Source organism: Alligator sinensis, unplaced genomic scaffold (genome assembly GCF_000455745.1).
Source record: "Alligator sinensis unplaced genomic scaffold, ASM45574v1 scaffold1499_1, whole genome shotgun sequence".
NCBI lineage: Eukaryota > Metazoa > Chordata > Crocodylia > Alligatoridae > Alligator > Alligator sinensis.
The window spans coordinates 434,073-454,128 of record NW_005842494.1 but is presented as its reverse complement, the minus strand read 5'-3'; the positions used below and the strand labels follow the sequence as shown (position 1 = coordinate 454,128).

The 20,056-nt window shown below is 43.3% G+C and overlaps 1 long non-coding RNA gene across 1 annotated transcript; it reads left to right on the top strand.

Moving 5' to 3' along the window:
* Positions 1-2,785: 2,785 nt before the first annotated feature.
* Positions 2,786-12,803, top strand: LOC102385054. Its single transcript, XR_324713.1, has 4 exons — positions 2,786-2,984; positions 5,373-5,478; positions 12,024-12,192; positions 12,308-12,803. It is a non-coding gene; the product is annotated as an uncharacterized LOC102385054 (long non-coding RNA).
* Positions 12,804-20,056: the final 7,253 nt, after the last annotated feature.

Below are 20,056 nucleotides of genomic sequence, written 5' to 3'. Positions count from 1 at the left end.
GATAACCTGGAGAGGGTTCAGAGAAGGGCCACTCGTATGGTTAAGGGCCTACAGACCAAGCCTTACGAGGAGAGACTAGAGAAACTGGATCTATTCAGCCTCTGCAAGAGAAGGTTGAGAGGCGACCTTGTGGCTGCCTATAAGTTCGTCACGGGGGCACAGAAGGGAATTGGTGAGTATTTATTCACCAAGGCGCCCCCGGGGGTTACAAGAAATAATGGCCACAAGCTAGCAGAGAGCAGATTTAGATTGGACATTAGGAAGAACTTCTTCACAGTTCGAGTGGCCAGGGTCTGGAACGGGCTCCCAAGGGAGGTGGTGCTCTCCCCTACCCTGGGGGTCTTCAAGAGGAGGTTAGATGAGTATCGAGCTGGGGTCATCTAGACCCAGCGCTCTTTCCTGCTTATGCAGGGGGTCTGACTCGATGATCTATAGAGGTCCCTTCCGACCCTAACATCTATGAATCTATGAATCTAAGGTGCCCTAAAAGTCACAATTGAGAAAGAAGGCTATGTAGCCAAAGCAAACAACTTGGCTTAGAGCGGAAGCAAGAGCATCTATAAAATAACATCAAAGAAGTCCATAACAAATGAAAAAGTAGGGGAGTTGATAGCAATGGCTATAAATTAGAAGATAGGAATGATAAAGAATTGATGAACAGACACAAAGAAATCTATAGCCAGCAGACATAAGAGCAATAAGTAGTTTTTAAAGTACATTAAGAAAAAATGGAGCTTTAACAAAATTATTGATCTACTCCTAGATGAAAATGGTAGGATTATCGATAATAATACAGAAAAAGGCAGAAGTTTTCAATAAATATTTTCTGTGTTTGGAAAAAAAAAGTCATATGCTGTAGTCATATCATATGATGATGATAAATTTTCCATTCTAGCAATAACTCGGGAATTTTTAAAATAGCATCTAATACAATTCAGATATTTTCCAATCAATGACTGTGAATACCTTGTATCCAAGCATTTTAAAAGAGCTGCCCAAGGTGGTGGGAGTGCTTCTAGAGGGATCAGTTCTTGGACCTATGCTATTAGACATTATAGCCACTGACCAAAAAAGAAAATATAAAATGATGACTGATGATGCTTGCAGGTCACAGAGGGATTGAGCAAGTAGTAAATAATGAGGAAAACAGGAAGAAGATATTTTCCAAGGGTTGTAAAGGATTCTCCATCACTGGACTGGAGCTTGCCTCCTCTTTGTCTCTCTTGAGATCTGTACAGCACCTCAGTACAGCACCAGAAAGCTTTGAACTGAGACGCTTGGTGACCATTGCACGTGTGCTGCCTCAGAAAGCAGAAGGAGATCCCAGCTCAGGCAGTTGTATGCATGGAGCCAGTGAAGTGTCCCAGCACGGCAGCCTGTCCTGGAGCTATACTGAGATGTGAGACAGGCAAACCCATAGGTCTCATAATAAGGCCATTGCACTGCTTCCAGTTCACAAGGCAGTGGGGGCCAGAGGTCTCTATGAGGCACTCCACAGCTGTGCAATGTACCTTTGAAAGCCTGATCCCAGACAGGCGCTCTGACAAGTGACCCCCTTCTCCCCTTTGAGAAGCACCTTTTAACTTTTTAATATTCCTTTGATGTCCAGGCTCCTACTTTTGGCAAAATACGGCTTGAAGGAGCCAGGAGAGGGGATCCTTGGAGCCAATGATCTCCCCGTTGCCTCTGCGTGGATGCTCAGGACTCCTCATCTGGATCTACTGTGTTGCTTTCCCATATGTCCGTCTCCCCGCCCTGTGTTAAGTAGGATCAGTACAGTCACACAGGAAATGTCTAACGACCCTCATTCCAGAGCCCATCTTGCTGGGGTCGTCTGATCCCAGGCGTCTTCTGTGCAAGTGCAGGGGGTGGACCTGCAAGGTCCCTTCCAGCCCTGAACAACTATGAAATGATAAAGCTCCCCCTGGCCGAGCAGGTAGGGTGGCCATCATAGAAGACACTGGTTTTCTGCTACTCTGTGCTCTATTGATATAAAACCCAATGCCTTTATGTGCTCTATTTTTATCTTGAAGAGAAAAAATAGAGGACATAAAGGTGTCTGGTTTCGTATCAAAAGAGGACAGAGGACAACCGGACTGTCCTCTATGATGGCCAACCTGAAACATTCATGCCATGGTTGCATCTCAGTGCTGCAAGGGTTATCCCGTGCATTACTTAACAGCCCTTAGGTGTTTCCCCATTTTTTTATCATTCTGCAATCTGTGGAAGGTGCTAAAATAAACCCAATGACCTGCCTCTTTAAAAGACTGTGAGGGACAGCGAGAGAGGAATGGCTTCTAAATGCTGCTTTTTAGCCCTTTGAGGTCCGGTCTTCCGTGCTGTTCTTGGTTTTCCTGTTGTGCAGTGTAGGTGATGTAAATGGAGCATGAAAAGCAATAAATTGACCTTTCCTCTTTTTTGGTGGCATTTTGCCTTCCTTTCTTCCATGTTTCCTGCTGTTCCTCTCCAAAACCTGGGGAAAGGGCAAACAGGTAATTGCAAGAACCTGAGTAGAAGTTAATGCTGGTGGTTGCTGAGCTACTAATGACCAGAAAGGCCAGATTAGCTCAAGTCCTGCTGGAAACACAGGTGCAGCAGGTTAGCAAATTGGAGACAGGAAACAGGTTAAAAGCCCAGAAACCTGTTGAGGGGGAGGAGAGAGAGTTCAGAGCTGCCTAGTGCTGGAGATTAAGAGCTTTGTTTCTTTGCTTTTAAGAAATAAGTTTTTGTGAGCACTTTCTTTCTTTTCTTTTCTTTTCTTTTGGTCTGTTATTAGGAAGGGAATGATAAGTTCCCTGTTTTTTATTGATTTGGGATACTCTGTGAGACAATCCAGGTGCTCAGTTTCTGTCTAAGCAATGAAACTTGGCTATAAGTTTAGATTCACCACACTTTGTGGATGATTTGGGTGGAGATCCTTTTTTATTAGACACTGTCAGTTAATCCGATAGTCTTCCAGTATCATTTCTCTTCTAAGACTCCAGGTAACATCTAAGATGCCTCTCCCACTCTCATCTCTTCAGAGCTCTTAGTGGACCTCTGCTTGCTCTGCAGCTAAATGTGTCCTTGACTCTCTTTTATCAAATTGTTTTTGCTTTTTCTTTTGAAGACAGTCCTTTCTGACTTCAAATCAGAGTAGTTCCCAAACAGCCTTACCTTTGAATTGATGGACTCCAGCAGGCAGTTACTCAACATTTTTGATAGTGAGTTCACTTGGGTAGGGCTGCATGTGGTCACAGAGCAGGGACATTTGGACTTTAAGGTGGAGAGAGAGGTTACAAATGTAAGAGATCCAACCCCAGATTTTTAGTTCCACCTAAAGTGCTGCATGAAGCTAGCAGAGGACCAAATCCCACCCCCCAAAAAAACACTTTTGCTCTTCATCTTGCAGCTGTTTTTGCTTTGATTTCAGGGGCCTGTCCTTGGTCTGGTACTGATGAATTTTGGGGAGGGTGGGTTTGAGTGTGTAGTTAACAGTGCCTTGCACTACATGTCTTCCTGGGTTCCCCTCCAGCCTTCTACATATACGATTCTGTATATCCTTGGCCCTGCCACGCTTGTTGTGCTGCCTCTCGGTGCATTTACACGCCCATGCCAGGAGAATTGCTTGGTTACTGGTTAAGCTGTTCCTCCCCAGAGCCAAAAGACTGGGCCCTTTGATTGCCATGGAATAATTTATTCAGGAATTCCTTTCTGTGAAGAAAGAGGAAGAAGAGAGAAATCATCTCACCCTTTTCTCTTCAGCCATGATTCCCAGAGCACATGGCAGTTGCTCATAAACAATAGCTACCTTCTGAAAGCTGGGCAAGAACCATTCATCCCCAGTTTACAGATAGGTAAAAATAAAAAGGTACAGAGTAGTTGTGTGTCATGCCCAAGATCTCCCATTCAATCAGTAGCAGAGCTGTTGGGGGAGAGCACAGTATCCTTGGTTGTGTAGTGGTCTCTAATCCAAGCAGGTCTCTATCTCTAAAAGGTGGAGCTCTCTGCCTGGGCCTGGACCCCTTTTCCCCCTTAGTTAGCCTGCTCTTTCCATGGTGTTAAATGGAAAGGGGCTCTCAAACGGGGAGGGAGGTCCTTGAGTGGCCATAGCATAGCAGAGCTTGAGAATCACTCTTTCAAGATAGCATACTGTTTTTGCAAGGTAGGAGAGTCCATTAGGTGGCAAAAAGCACACACCACTGCAACCACTAATGAATTAAATCATTATTTAGCCCCCAGTACATTAAGCATTAAAATGCCCAAGCTCCATTATAAGGTGAAGACCTGAGACTGCATTTATAAAAAGAACATATCATTCAGGTCTGGCTATTTTTATAACTAGCTGTTTTCATTAGAATAGAGACTATAATGCTTTCAAAATTATACGGAGCACAAAAACCCATCCATTTTTAGTACAGAAAAATTACAGATGAAGGATTCTGGATGCACATTAACTAATAAAGGAGACGTGGATCCACCACCTCCTTCAAGTGTCCTGCGGAAAGGGTAGGGAAGGCATGCCCGTTGTATTAAATACTGCTTCAGCTATTAGCTCTGTTTAGTACAAACAACCACTGCTTTTAGCGGAGCTGTGCCTGGCTGAGAAATGAAGAGATAATGAATAAAAATGTGAATGCTCAAAGAAGGAAACCTGTGGAAGATGCTGAGGGCATTTCTTGCAGGTGCTGCTATCCTGGTTGTGGATGTGGTGTGGCACCTGAATAGCATACACTGGGCTTTCAATGAATGTATTTAATGGGATGAGGGGTTTAGGTTGTAGCCGTGTTGGTCTAAGGACGTACGAAGGGTTTTTGAACCCGAAAGCTTGCTTAATAACTTTTCTCCAGCTATCTGGGTTGGTCTAATAAAAGATATCAAATTCACCCAAGGAACCTTGTCTGTTTAATGAGATGAGGCATTTTTGCCTGTTCATTTCCATTAAATGACACCATGGCCGAAATGAGACTGTAGCACAAACCAATGTTTGTTATATGGAAAGCCAAGTAAATGTGATGGTCAAAAGTTGCTTCCTTCAAAGCAGGAATTTTTAAGCTAATTTTGTTAGCTTAATAAGAAACTGGAAGATGAAGCGGTCCAGATCTTAGTTTCAGATCAACTGATAATGGCGCAACTTGGCTGATTCAGTAGAGTTGCTGCCGAGTTGCATGAGGGCCAAGCAGAAGAAACTGTCCCAATGTCTTCAAAGCACAAAGGGTCTTTATCTTTTTGCTTGTTGAGAATAGCAACTACTTTAATCTGTCATGATAGTTGCATTTGGAATTAGCTGTTGCTTCCAGTATCTGGGAACCATCTATAATAAAGGGCAGGGGGTCTAGGACTTTTTTTTTAAATGACGCTATTCTGATGGGAATGCTCTTCACTGTTAAAAGCAAAACATCAAGGAGAGAAGTCCAAGGCCATGATTCAAAATCCTTCAAAGCTGATGAGAGAAACTTGTCAGTTGTGCCTGAAGTTTGTTTGCAGCGAGCTCTGGATGTGAGTAATCTGCCAATGCAACCACCATGGTGAATATATCTGTGTTGTACCCAGTCCAGACCAGGGGCAAATCCATGTTCTGTGGCTTTGATAAATCTGTCCTGTGTTCATAAATCTATGGGAGTGACTGCAAGGAAAATGACACCCAAGCAAATTAAAAGTCACTGTTCCCCTTTTCTGGGGCTGGAGAAATATGAATCAAAGAGTCAATGACAAATGGCACAGCGGCTCCAAACCTGATTTCCTTCTTCAAAGGAGAGTTTGCTTCCTCCAGCAGAGCCCCACTTTGTCATGGATCTGGCAGGGAGGTGGGTAGTGAGGAAACCCCCATGAGAGAGAGGAACATATAATATCTAGGCCATTCCTTTCCACCTTGCTTGCAACGGGGTGCCGGCATTATCCGGAGGTTCTCGTCCCTGCTAAGACATCTTCTGTTCTGAGGCTCACATCAGTATCTTCTTCATCAAAATCAGAAGCATCTTTCTGAGGTAGACACCAGCTTGTCTTGTCACTCTTTTTAACAAGTCACTAAAATTAACAGTGTAATATATATTTCCTGTAAAGAAAGTGCAAGCCATCCTTTACTTTTGCACTTTTACCTGTCCTAATTCTTGCATTGAAAAAAGAAATAGATTGGTGGGAGGGAGAAGGTTGAAGCAGCTGGCTGCAGCCTTATTTTCAAGCAGCTGAAATAAGGCATGATGATAATATATGTATTCATAGCAAAGGGAATTGAAAGGGAAAGCAAAACGTATGTTATGTTGCCATTGCTTATTAATATAAAGTGACATCTGCTCAGGTAGGATGGTAAACATTACCGTCTCCTGCTCTGCATGCCGGGGTAATGTGCCATCTGCAACAGTAATGCAAGTGAACATCAAATGTTCCTAAAGTCAACCTTGATGGGTTTAGACCTGGAAGGACTTTCTGAAATAATACAACAGTTTTACTTTGGACAGATCTAAGTAGCCTTTCACTTTGAAAACAAAGTTATAAACCATTCAGATTAGGTTGTACAAGCAGTACTGGAAAATCTCCCTCTTGTACACACATGCACACAAACCAAACCAGCTTTTATAGCAGGACATTTTGGGCGTTATATTGACATAGTTTGCAAAGGGATTGCCCATAGGTCAACACTGGACTTAGAAGCAATAACTAATGGTCTAGCAAGAAAGACAAGGGATGTCTTCAAAAAGTATTGCTCTCGTTTCTGTTTATGGACCCAGTTGTGAGCGCTCTCACTTGGGCACAGCTCCCGCTGGTTCCAGCAGCAGTGCACTTTCCGAGGAGGTGCATTTTTATCACGTGGCCAAGATTGTCCTAGTTTTTGGTACCAGAGTTTTTAGGATTCCAACTTAAAAACATTTTTAAAAGACCAGATGTTCAAAGAACATGTGTTTAAAATAATTAAATAAATAAAATCAGGCCCTTGATCTTCTCTGGATCAAGTATCCCAAATGACCAGTCGACCACATACAAGGAGTTCATGTGTGCCATAGGCACACACTCTTTGTAGTATGGAGTCTGATAGGACTGTGGAGAGCTTCATTAATGGCTAATTCTTATGTGTGTGGATTATTCTGGCATTGCTGCAGCAAAGCACATGCACATTATTAGCTTTTAGCACAGCAGTAGCTCTGATATAATCAAGAGCAGTACTTGTATTCTTCTAGTAAAGCTTAAATGCTTTGGTGGATCAGGGCCGGTGTGATCATCAGATTGCAGAAATAGTTCCCTTTTGGTACTTTTTCAGCTAAGGGTGTTTCAGGATTTCTCCCATAACCCTGTCCCCATTGCTTATAGTTACTTTCCAAAGTTTCCCTTCAGACAAACGTGACCAAGTCATGCTTGGGGGTAGTTTTAAATAGCCTATATTATTGTGGGGTTTTGTGGGTTTTTTTGTTCTGTAAAAATTACAGAGTTTTGAAATGTCTGTTTAGCAGTTCTAGAATTTGTCCTATGATTTTTAGCAAAAACATCAACATAATGGAGTCAGGCAATGCCTTAGTTCATTGGACTAAACTGAGTGAAAGAAAAAGGGGAGAAACTTAAGAAGTTCAATTCTTTGCATTTGGAATATTTGCTATACAAGGCCCTTCTTTGAGGTGGGTTAAACTCAAAGATCACAAAGTTGTGACAAGTGGCCAAGCCACTTTAGACCAAAAATGAGTTTGGGACACTTCCAAATCTAGAAATAGGCCAAGGAAGAGGAATGATTCTCATTCATTTCTGTTTCCATTTGTAAAACCAGACTCTACAATTTTGTGCACATCATGTTAAAAAAAAGGTGAATACTTTAAAGAGGAAAAGAGGGTGATGCATTTGAAACGTTGAGGAAAGACTCACACTAGCTCTTGGAAATGCATCCAAGACTGAAGATGGATAATATTTACTAACCTTTTGTTTGTTAGCAAAGCTTTTTCCCAAAGTACAAATTTCCCCCTCAATATAGCAATAAAGAAGCTATGTATTGAAGGCCTAAAAATCATTTTATAGCTGCTGGTGTTAAAAAGAAAAAAATGCTTAGGGAGGCATTGGCAATAACTTTTGCTACTTAGGTAGGTTCTAGGTACCAGTGAAGAGCTTTTTTTGGATTTTGCAAACATTGGCAAACCACAGGGAAATTTAACGTTTTACTAAACAGACACCAAGAGTACCATAACAAATGGAATCTGAGAATAATTATGCACATAGGGCTAATCAACCAAAAACAGTATTAGCTAATGAGATTAGAGAGGAATCCTGTCCAGCATTAATTAATCAAATCACCTTGCCAGCGCACCTGCAGTAAAAGGGCACCTGAATCTAATGGGAGGAAAATGATATTGCTGAATGAGATGCCCATGGCTCATGGAGAGGATGAGGTTGATAATGTAAATGTGCCAAAACCTGCTTTGCTTAATTGCAAAGCCCTTCCTGAAGGTGACGAGAATAGTTTGTTCATTAGGTTTTTCACAAGGGTTAGGCTTTCACAAGCTCAGCTTCCACAACTGGTGCCCAGTTTCCCAAAATATCAGCACCCTTTCCAGCAACTAAATTGGGCCATTTACTTAGGTGTATAAACAGGAGCTGGGCTCTTTCCTGAAACTCTCACTTCACTGGGGATGCAGGACTTGTTTGGAAAGTCTGCCCTGAGAAATAGATAGATGCCTGTTCCTGTTCCATGCAAGCCAGCTCAGATACCCCGGGGTCCTAAAATGAGGTTAAGTTTGTAGGCTCATCCAGCAGGATGGGTTTCTGCAGCTGAATATCCAGCCTCTTATTCCAGCCTGTCCTGAGCCAGCATTCAGGATAGAGGGGTCAGACCTTTCTTTAACATGGTTTACCAATGGGAACGATCAGAGTTCCCAATGATGTTGGATCCGTAAGGGTGCTGCAATGTTCCCCATTTGGTTATGTATCACTTTTTAAAATGTTTGGGGATGCTTCAGGGAGAAACGTGCTGCATATATCTACAGGTTTCGGTTCGGCTCTTCTCGGTCCCACCATGCATTAAACTACGCTGATTGATAAGACCACCGTGCCCATTAAAATGGGTTTTGCTTCATTCGTAGCTTGCCGTTCATCTGAATTCAAGCTGTCAATTTGTATTAAAGTTCACATGGAGGGCGCACAGTTTTATTATGCAGATGATCCCCTGAAACCCGGTTCCCAAAATAGCTGACAAGGAATTGACATTCATTTATAGAGATCGCATTTGCTGAACGTCTAGACCATTGTCATTCACACCCGCGAGACAACGAGGTCTCAGAAATGTAGGAATTAACTTGTCATGAATGTAACATAAATGTAACTACCACAACAGGGGAAAAAATGAGCCAACAAAATAATGAGATGTGGATGGAGGACGCATGGGCTTTCTTATCGCTTTCCGATAGTCTAGGATTACTCTTTTGGCAACGTCTTCAACGAGGCCATGAAAAAACATGTCTTCAATGTAAAACATCACTGCGTTCTCTCTGCACCGGCTTTTAAAAATTGTTCTTTGATTGAATCCACAGGGAACTTGAAGGCAAGAAAATGTACTCGGCACTATGAAATACTTAAATAAGATTGCTCTGAGGACAGGACCTGCATGTGGAGCATGGGCGTGCTGGAGGAATTCAGCCGCACGTCAAACGTTTCAAAACACTAGGAAAAAAAATAAGCTCAAGGCAACTCCTGGAATAAACCTTCTGGGACCTAATGAGAAATTGCCACCAAATGAAAGCGCTACAGAGAAAACAGATGGAGAATATGAGTGGAACATCAGAAAAATCAAATGACACGTTTAAAAGGGCAAAACATCAATATTACCCGAAGAATTGATAAAATGTGTCATTTTAAAAGATGCACCAAAGCAAAGAAAACATGAAATGCATTATGACTAGGAAAGGGAAGAAGGGTGGAATGAAAAAATTCTCAGGCAGCAACGGAGAAGAGACATTTCCAGCACCCAAAGAATCAGACTTTATTTTCAAGAATATATGAATATAAAGAAAGACCTGTTACTGCTCTGTACATTTTTAAGTCGTAAAGGAATGATGGATTGTGACATGCAAACACTTACAAGGTTTGTTCAATTCAACCATAAGTAAAACGTATGGGACCTGATGGCTGTGCTTCCTGTTCAGAGCATGCTCCTTGATGTATTCCCTTGGGTTTCCGGGATTGCACCTATTTTACCGGTCGTGTGCCTATAGCTCCGTTCTATTTACCTTCTTCTTGCTCTCTGAATGCAGTGCGTGTGGACATGTGTGCAGGCGGGCGCGGGGGAAACTCATCTCGTGTGTATCTACTGATAAACTGAATATGAAAACAAATTAACTAAGGCACTTTGATTACAAAATGAGCTACTGTTCATTTACCTATGGGATATTATCTGAAATGAAGCTCTAATCATGCTGTCCGGCTAAGTAGTTTAAGAAGAGATTAAAATGAGAGTTTTCTAAGATGTGCTGAATGTAAATTTGGGATTTTTACATTGAAAGAAGCACTAAAGACAGCTGGATCAAGCTCTCCAAAGAGGCAATGGTGCCGTTGAACCCAGTGCTTTGCCCAAATGTGCTCTGAAAAAGCAGATGCATATGGTCTGAGGATGAAAAGCAGTGCCTGATGCACATGGTGTGGTGGTTACAAATTCATCCTCTTAATGTTGAGTCATGATCACTCTCTTTGATAAAACAGGCACTATTTTGGCACCACCTGCACGAAGGCCCTCGGGACCAGTGCACTGCTGGCACCTCCCTTGTTGCAGTACTATTTGATGGCCAAATGGGAAGTTTTTGTGCATCTCTAATGTGGCACCGTGGACTAACTCCAGAGCAGGGACAGCAGGGGAAGCCATGCAGTCTGTACTAAAAGTTTTAAAGGCAAGAACAACCAGAACCTCTCAGAAGTGTGTCACGGAGACTTAACCATTTCCTAGGGTGAAAGGAAATGTCAAGTTGCATTAAAAAATCTTCGTGCCAAAAGTTATCAGTGGCTATTGTCAGCATCACCGCTGTCCTCTCCTGCAGCGACAGAAAGTCGCCTTTCCTTGTTTCTAGGAGTTTGGTTGGATCCGAAGCTGTAAAATTGAGCCGGAGATGCCAGAAGTCCAGGTTTTTTTTCTAAAAGTGAATGTTGGCACTTCTGTTTCTAGGGTCCCAGCCAGGAAGGAGGGGAGGGGAGGAAATGGATCCAAATACTATGAGATTCGAGGGAAAAGTTCTTAAGTGATTTTTTTTGTGTGTGTACTAAATAAATAAATTAGGTGAGGATTAGGGCAGAAAGGGTGCCTGCTTTTTAATCCTTCAGCTTAGTAAGGTTCAGAGTCTGCATGAAAATCGTCTCTCCCTCTTTTCCTCATTTGCAATCCTTCATAGAGAAACAGAATCAAAGACGGAGGCTGATTATTAAACCATCTCATCCCCCCAGGACAGTCCTCCTGGCTGGCATTAAAGAGAGACTTTGCATAAAAGCCATGTTGTGGCTGTGCGGCTCCTGCTCTGATTAAGAATACAGGGTATTTGGCAAATGGAGAGGGATCGGGTGGGGGCAAACAAAGCAGACAAAACACTGCACCCTTTTGAAAACTGTCATTTACTGGGACTCGTTTTGCAAGCAGAAAGAAACGCACGCCTGCAACACAAAGAAACAACCATGGACTTGCAGTGAAAAGCTTAGTGCTGACAATACGGAGAACTGCAACCAACAGTGCCACGTGCCTAAATCCTACAGGAAACCCCCCCGCCACCACAGCTCCGAACTTCCTAGCCGAGCTATCTTGGACTCACAGCTTTTAGAGGCAGTGTGTTTCTGTGCAGCAGAAGCTGGAATGGGAGTCACAGGCCCGAGCTCTAGTCCTGCCTCTGCCGCTGACTACTTGCTAGGCGCTGGGCGAGTTGTGTTGCTCTGCTTTCTTTTCCATGCTGTGCAAGTCTCACCTACTAGCACGGTAAAGATTTAAGGGCTGGGACTGGCTCGCTAGTTTTTCCCCTAGTATCTAGCACAGTGACATCGTCTTCCTTTATTGTTGCTACTGTAATAAATAATAATACGTTTCTATTTACTTCTTTCAGTGGAGTTTACCAGCTGCGAATAGCAAGATCGATCCAATGCCATGCAACTAGCACGTCCTCACAGACCACCAGTAAATGCTCGGTGGGCCTTGGTATGGAAATCTTTGACCTCATCAAAACTTACTGCCAATCCTCACCTGCATTTAAAGAGGAGAAGACTGCAGGCCAGGTAGCCTTTATCTAATGCATTCAGCTGTGTGCGCGCGCCAGGGGCATGCATGGGTGGAGGGTGTCTGGTCCAAGTCACTCGGCAAACTCAATTCATCGTTCTGTTTTTCCACCAGATGATCTTCTGCTCCGTGATCTGGCTTCCTAATTGCTGTCTAGTCAGTAGACGCATAAAAGGCACGAGGAAGTGTCAGGGCCTGGGGCTGAATAGCAGTTATGCCACAGAAAGCTGGCATAATGGACAAATGGTATCCACCTTCAAGGCACTAGGTGGTCAAGCAGGCACAAATAACTCTTAGCCAAGACATTTTTGTAGCTCTCTAATGGTGGGTGAGATAATGTCCATACAACAGCATCTTAGGCTCTTTTCGTGTTATCCATCAGAAAGGACTGCCTAACCATTTACTGATGCTTAGATGTTAGGTTTTGCCCTGTGCTTTAGTTACCCTAATGGGATAGCAAGCCTCTTTTCTTCTAAGCAGCTGCCAGGAAAGTTGCCAGAGTGTTCATGGGGGGGACGAGAGGAAAATTCAATCCTACACTGAGGGGACAACATGGTCCCCCAAATCCTGCGCCGTTGGCCAGTGGGCATAGCCTGGTGCTTTCAGTGATCCCAGTCTTCTGCTGCTGTGGGGATTGCAGAGGAAATTTGCACGGGGGCTTCCTCCTCTGCAAACTCTCCGTTGCTGCAAGACTGAACATAAACCTCTACCGCCTTGTCCCTTGTGTTGCCATGAATGCCAGTGCAAAGAGAGTGCACTCCCCTTGCACCCGCTTTCTGCTGGTGTGAATAACTAAAAAGGGTTAAAAGGCAAAACTCAAACCCTCTATTATATTAGCAGTAAATTTTTATACTGCTGTAGCATCCAAAATCCCCAGCAAACATCAGGGCCCTGCTGTGCCATGCATACGAGAAAGGAAGGGTTTACAGTCTAAAGGTTCCAGGGCTGTCACTCCAGCATTCAGCATGACTCCCAAATCCAGTCAAATAGCAATGATTGTTTAAAAAATAAATTCCATTGATTTTAAACATGCGGTGCATTGATTATTGCTTGGTTTTATTTTTCAAACTTTTCACAAAAAAGTTATGTTTCTATACTTCGGTCTAAACAACCGGGCGGGGAACTTTGCTCTGCAGAAGTTAATAAATTAATTACATAATTAGCCATTATCTCTCAAAAAGTAATAACTTACTTTAAGTGCTCTTGGCAAATCTTGGAATTTCAACAAAAGAATGACTTGATTCAAACTCTCCTTGCAAGCGCTGATTCTTTACTACACAGTCTTCCTGCAAGCACTTCATAATAGAGCAATTGTGTAATTAGCCATAAATTGCCTTTAAGAGTGACACTTTTTCTGCCTCAGAAGTATAAATGGTCTAGCTCTTTTTTTTTTAAATGTGTTCCATTTGTTTTCAAAGATAGATGGGGATGGAGTCGGAGATATAATTTTGGAATAATTGCTTTTAATACGTCTAGTTACAAAAGAATAAATCATGCGCACGTTCCTTTCTCCCTGAAACTTTGCAATCAGTTTCCCTAGCTCCCTGCACTCAGTTGATGCTAACAAAACTGCAGCGAGACGCTCAGCGGGGATTGATTCCCAGAACTTAGCAGGACTCGCATTTATACGGCTCCTTGTTCCTTTTTTACTTCCCAATCAAATTAGACATTGTCCATAAAAAGGGTTTAAAGGGAAGTGGGAAAGACCTGATTTCAGTAAGAAGCCGGGCTAAGTGGAGAGGATTGCTGCAATGAGACAGGTTATTTTTGGATCCTGCTTAGAGCAAATGGCTTGGTTGGTGTAGATTTGGCAGCCACAAGCATATGAGATTATGGAACGGCAATTATGTATTTACAAAGAAATGAGTGGCAATTGCAGTCAGGCTATCTAAAACAACCTGTCTCCATTAGGAATACTTTACAGATACAGGAGTACCAATATACTATGATGGCAATGCAGTCCAAGTGTGGATGCAGCCAAACAAGAGACTCTATCCTTCATCCTGGTGTAGTAAAAACAGTCTCTCATGAACCTGACTCAATAGGTAGATATCATGCCTGTAGGTGAAATGCCTCTTCATACCTGAAAGCTTGCTTAATAATTATTTTCCAGCTATTTGGGTTGGTCTAATAAAAGGTACCAGATTCACCCAAGGAACCTTGTCTGCCTATGCCCTTAGACCAACATGGCTACAACCTACACGCCTGTCTTCATACCCTTGATTGACACAGCTAGGACTGCAGAAGTCTCCAGTGCGCTGTAGAGACAACTTGAGAGAGGATGGCACGTTGGATGCAGACTCCTTAATTATAGCAATTGCTGCAATTTAAAGGGATTTATTAATGCTGGACTCCAGCTCTTCTTGGTTGAGTCTGACCCTGAGTGGCTTATAAAGTGTTCAGCAGAAACAGACCCTGATCTTGACTGCTACCTCGTGTTGCTACCACAATGCAAGTCACTATAAATACATACATACATACATAACCAGTGTACACCAGGAAAGCAACTTCACACACTGTGTACTAACTTGATGGTTACAAATATTCTAGTCATCCCCCACACCCCACGTCCTTTTCTTTGCTTCTGCCACAATTATAATAAAAAATTGTTTGTTACGGTAAAGACCTAGTTGCTCTGTGCTATTACGAAGCCATTGAGAATCCAAGCAGGTGAGTGCGCTTCAGTGCTGTAGGCAATTTGAGCAGAGCAAGCCAAGAGTAAAGCTTCCCAAAACGATGCTGGTCTGTCTCAGTGCCGTTCGCACAGTGATGTACTGTACCGTGCAGCCGTGGTTACCCTGTCAGGGATCTTCCATGCCTACATCCTTGAAAGCAGAAAATAGGAGACTCGCGCACACTGATTGAAAATTATGGAAAGTAGGTCTTTGTTGTAGCTTGCGCCTGCCTGACTGTATCTCACAGGCAGTTGGAAGTGTGTCTTCACATTTCATAATAGATGAGACGTAAAGCTAATTTTAAAGCAAACTATTACCCTGAAAGTGTTTCACTTTATCTCTGTATAAAAGCTGCTTTCCACATCCATCCTGTGCTGCTCCACAGCAGAGCTAAAAGTCCTGGCAAATAATTTATGAAGAATGCATTAGAAGAAATATGCACTTATAGCTTTTGTAAACACCTGTTCTGGAAGCCTAGCGTTAACTCACACTTATCTATCATTTATTGGATCACAGACGAGCAGTCACTGGCTGACAGCCAGTTTGCCTGCTACTGAGTTTCTGGTTCTTGGTGAAATCTTGTTCGTCTTTGAAATATGGGAAGGCCAAAATAAATTTGCAAATGGAAGGAGTTGCGTGTGCGTGTCTGGGGAGGGGGGTTGGGTCAGGACCACACACCATGGGAATGGACTCATTAAAAACTTAACCGAAATTGTTGCATAATGACAGCAAGTTGGAGACCTTTGCTGGGATCAGAGCCCCGTTGCGGTGATGGCTATAGAAACATATAGTAATGGAAATAAGCAGAGGCCATGAGAGAGAGAGGACATGCTCTTATCCTTACTTTGCAGATGGGGAGCTGGCAGAGGGATTAGGTGACTTGACAAAGGTTACCTAACAAAACTCATAGGAGTTTTTTCCAGGCCTGTGAAAGTATCTGAGATGTCAGTTGTCTTCCAAGTCTGCATCAGGGTGAAATCAAGGTCCTTTAAAAATGATTTGTATAAAAACAAGAGAGAGTCTACTGTCTCGTAGCCCAGTGGTAACGGCACGGCGAGATATGACAACCAGACTCAAGTTCTTGATCCTACCGGTACTTTTTTTTAAACAAAGTGGAACAGGAGACAGTGAAAAAGAGAGCCTCCTAAATCTGGGGACTCTCTTGGGATGTCAGCATCCAGCAAGACAGGGACGTGAGTCTGGCTTTCCCTCATTTTTGCCAAGTGTCCCTGGTGGCTGTTCTTGTCCCATGTAGCTTGACCGGGAATTTCATCTTGGACCTGAATTTCACTGGAAGAAATACATCCCCACAAAAAAAAATTCTGCTCCGTCAGCACTTCTTAGGGGGGAACTGTTTCATAGAAAAACTCCTGAGCAGCTGGACCGCTGGGTGCCAGTCCCGACCCTGCACCACAAGGCCACCTTCCCCTCTCTTTCTACATATATTTGCATGCATTTTGCATCCAGCTGACACGCCAAAGTAATGGGCACATTAGAAATGAGACAGATAAATGGATGCCTGGGGGGGCTTTCAAGCCATCAGTAACCTTGCACTGAATGGCTCCATGCCCCATTCTCCGCCACCTGCCTCACTTTGTTTGTACATCTCTATTAAAAACCTGGCATTTTATGGTTAAGAATTAACTTCAAAAGTACAATTCCAGCATATAAACTGTGCTGCTTGTTTTCAGATGTCATCATTTAGAGAATGTTCAAGGGAATTGTAAAACAGGATTCACTTTATGATGTGGATGAAGTTGGCACTGAATCCTAAATGAGTTGGATCCCACATGCTAAACTGTGTCAGTGACACCTCAGTGAGCAGAAATATGAGCTTCTCCGTCTCGGAGAGACACCCTCCCCTGAGTGAACCTCAGATGGCATCCCAATAAACCTTGACAGAGCACTGGGTTTTATGACAATTCTGTCAGTCTTGCAGGCTTTCCAAAGCATTTCCAGCTGAGCATAGTTAGCAGGTATGAAAAGTATGCAATCCCTTTATTTCTCAGTCACTTAATTTAGGTAACATGTGAAAAGGAGCTGGGTTGTATTTCACCGTCCCTCTGAAGACTGTTATTTCCTGGAGCTCTCAGCCCCTGAAACTGCCACACAGACCTACCTCTATAGAAAAGCTGCCAGGTTCATCTTTTGTTTCATTTTGAAGTGAGTGGGTGAGGGGGGGATGCTGTCGTCTTGCTGCCTGCCCCATCCTGCACCTTCAAGTTGCAGAGGACTCCGCTTGCACCAGCTGCAGCATGCACGCAACATGGGAAATCAAGTTGCAAGGCTGTAGTTGTGGTCCTAGGAGGTTTCATAAATGATGACCCAGGAGCAGAAGTCACAAATGTGCATTACAGATGCGGTTTTGCATGCCTCCTTAAGGTGCTGAGATCCATTCCCAAGCAAGCTAGACATTTTCCAAGGACCGGCCTTCTCGTGCAATTCACTGCACCACTAAATAATGCATGACAGCTTCCTCTTTCTCACAGTATTCCTTGCACTTAGAAGTGGAAGTAAATTAATTTAGCCACATACCAGGACTTTTCAAGTTACTCCTGTCCTACAAGGGAATTCCACTGAATATCAATGAGGTCCTTTAAAAAAAAATGAAACAAACAGGCAAACAGAGCAGCCCACAACCCAGTCCCTTAGGATCTGCAAGACTAGGTCAAGACCGTGATGGAGATGGAGAGGGTACATTTCCATACCTTGATGGTATTTGTCATAATTGTGGCCTGCCCATAAATTTTGTCCTAGTGTCTCAATCTTTCTGTCCCTGTGCAGATGCACGATGGTGTATATAATTATACATTAGCATCCCTCTACGAACTTGGGGGAGCAGGTGGGGTACGGGTGGAAGCTCTTTATCCAACGTGGTCGCTCTTCTCTAGAGACGCGAGCAACTGCATCTGATATGAATGCACTAGCCTTAAATAGGTAAGATTTCAACCTGACATCACACCATACAAGCAGTTAAAGGGAATATGGTGGGTACTTGTCTGCCAGGAATAACAATGATGGACAGCCTACGTGTTATCAAAATAGCCTAGGAACTTTTTTTTCCAATGCCACTGACTCCTCCTTTCCAGTTGTAAGCCTAACCTGTTGTGGGGAAGGGGATATATTCATTTTCCTTTCTTTAAGATAAACCCCTATGGGAGCAACAGGAATTTGAGTCAAACCTGGGCCATCAGAACATTTTGGGGGACCAGAAAATCCATTTTATTTCTCCTTCCCAGACCTCCCCTTAAGGTCTGTAGCCAAGGTACTACCTCTCAGCAAAAGACACGCACTGTACCACTGATGCATTCTTGATATAACTTCATATTTTTTTCTCCGTCACTGGAAAAAATAGCTTAAAACAACATACTGTATTACTAACTCAATAAAAGGCAACGTGGCCTAAATAGCAACTGGCATTTTGCTGGATGATGTGGATTCCAATTTGTCTGTTATTTATATTACGATGGAAAGGGAATGGAAGAAATGACAATAAAGCTTAGGACGTATGATGAGCATCCTGATGGAAAGACATTATTGGCAAACATTCATTTAGCAGAGGTGAACTTTTATGACTGCTGCAGCCTCTGTTGTAATACCGGACCAACCACTGTCTTCGAATTTGACTTTCTCAATGGAAAAAATGCAGAAAAATGATGGACTTCAGGTGGACAACATTGTGGGTTGGCATGAATGTGGCAATTAGGAGTCCCAGGCATGGTCTGTGTTAACTTCAAAAAGTTTAACAAAAGTTGATACACAAAGCTCTTGGCTCAGAGGCAATATCTTTTATTAGACCAACTAAATTGCAGCAAAAAAAAAAAAAAATCCTTTCTTTGCAAGTTTTTGGGCATATACACCCTTCATCAGGCTGAGGAGAATTCAAAGATTGTGGAAGTCTTCCTAGATAGAAAATAAACTCCATTTTGCACAGGGGAGGGAGAGGGTGGAAGTGTTTTCCCCTGGGGAGCCGGAGTCCTTTTGCGAGCGTGTTGCTCTGTGATGTGCAGATTAGGCTGTCTTCTTCCCTGGAGGTGTCTGATGTCAGAGGCAGCCAGGGAGCTTAAAAATCCTTCTTTCTCATTTAGCAATGAAGATTATTTTTCCAAGACACCTCCAGGGAAGAAGACAGCCTAATCTGCACGTCACAGAGCAACACACTCGCAAAAGGACTCTCGGCTCCGCAGGGAAATATACCCTCAGCCCCTGCCTCCCCTGTGCAAAAGGGAGCTTATTTTCTACCTAGGAGGACTTCTGCAATCTTTGAATCCTCCTCAGCCTGATGAAGGGTGTATGCGCCTGAAAGCTTGCAAAGAAAGTAGTTTTTTTGCTGCTATTTAGTCGGTCTAATAAAAGATATTGCCTCTGACCCCAGAGCTTCACGTATCTCTTTTTCTCTGAGCAACACGGCTACAAAAATGATTCTTCAAAAAAGTTGACTCATTTCAAAACATTATTATGAACTCTTAAAATGCCCCCGGGGCTTTGCACGATTGAGAAAGAAGGTATTAGTTGACTCAACAGAGAACTGTCGATGGCAAACTGTTTTGAGGCCTGGGAGATACATTAATACAAAAACAAAATGATGGTGTGGATTCCCCTCTCTCTTTACACCAGACCTAGAGCTCCAGTTACGCCAGCTAGCCAAGTCCTGATGCAGGCTGCAACGTAGATCACAGGACGCTCGGCCCCTTTGCTCTGGCTCCATACAAGGCTGCAAGACAGCAGGAGCAAGGGAGAGCACAGAAGGCTTTTGTGTGATGGCAATGAGCTGAGAGGGCAGCTGAAAGGCACCCTCTTTAGCTCAAGGCTCACAGCTCGGTGCATTGAAGCTTGCAAAGTAGATTTGGTTGTTGGACGGGCACCAAGCTCCTACCAGCTTTCGGGTGCCTGGTCTGGCGCACGTGTGTGTGTGTGTGTGTGGAACAATTGGCACCAGCCATGATTATGCATGCTAGTGGCTGCTCATAAAGCACATCAGGAAGAGGGCTGAAAAGAAAGTCAGATGCAATGGGCTCAGTGAGGAAGTACTAGAAGCGATTATCATCTTAGCGTTCATCTATTTACTTCCTTGTGACCTTGGCTAGACGAGAAACGCCCCTTCTTCCACTGCCCCTTGTCCTTCAAATTGATGGCTATCGCTTTGCAAACAAAGCCTGCATCCATAAGTCCAATTTTGAGTCTGTTA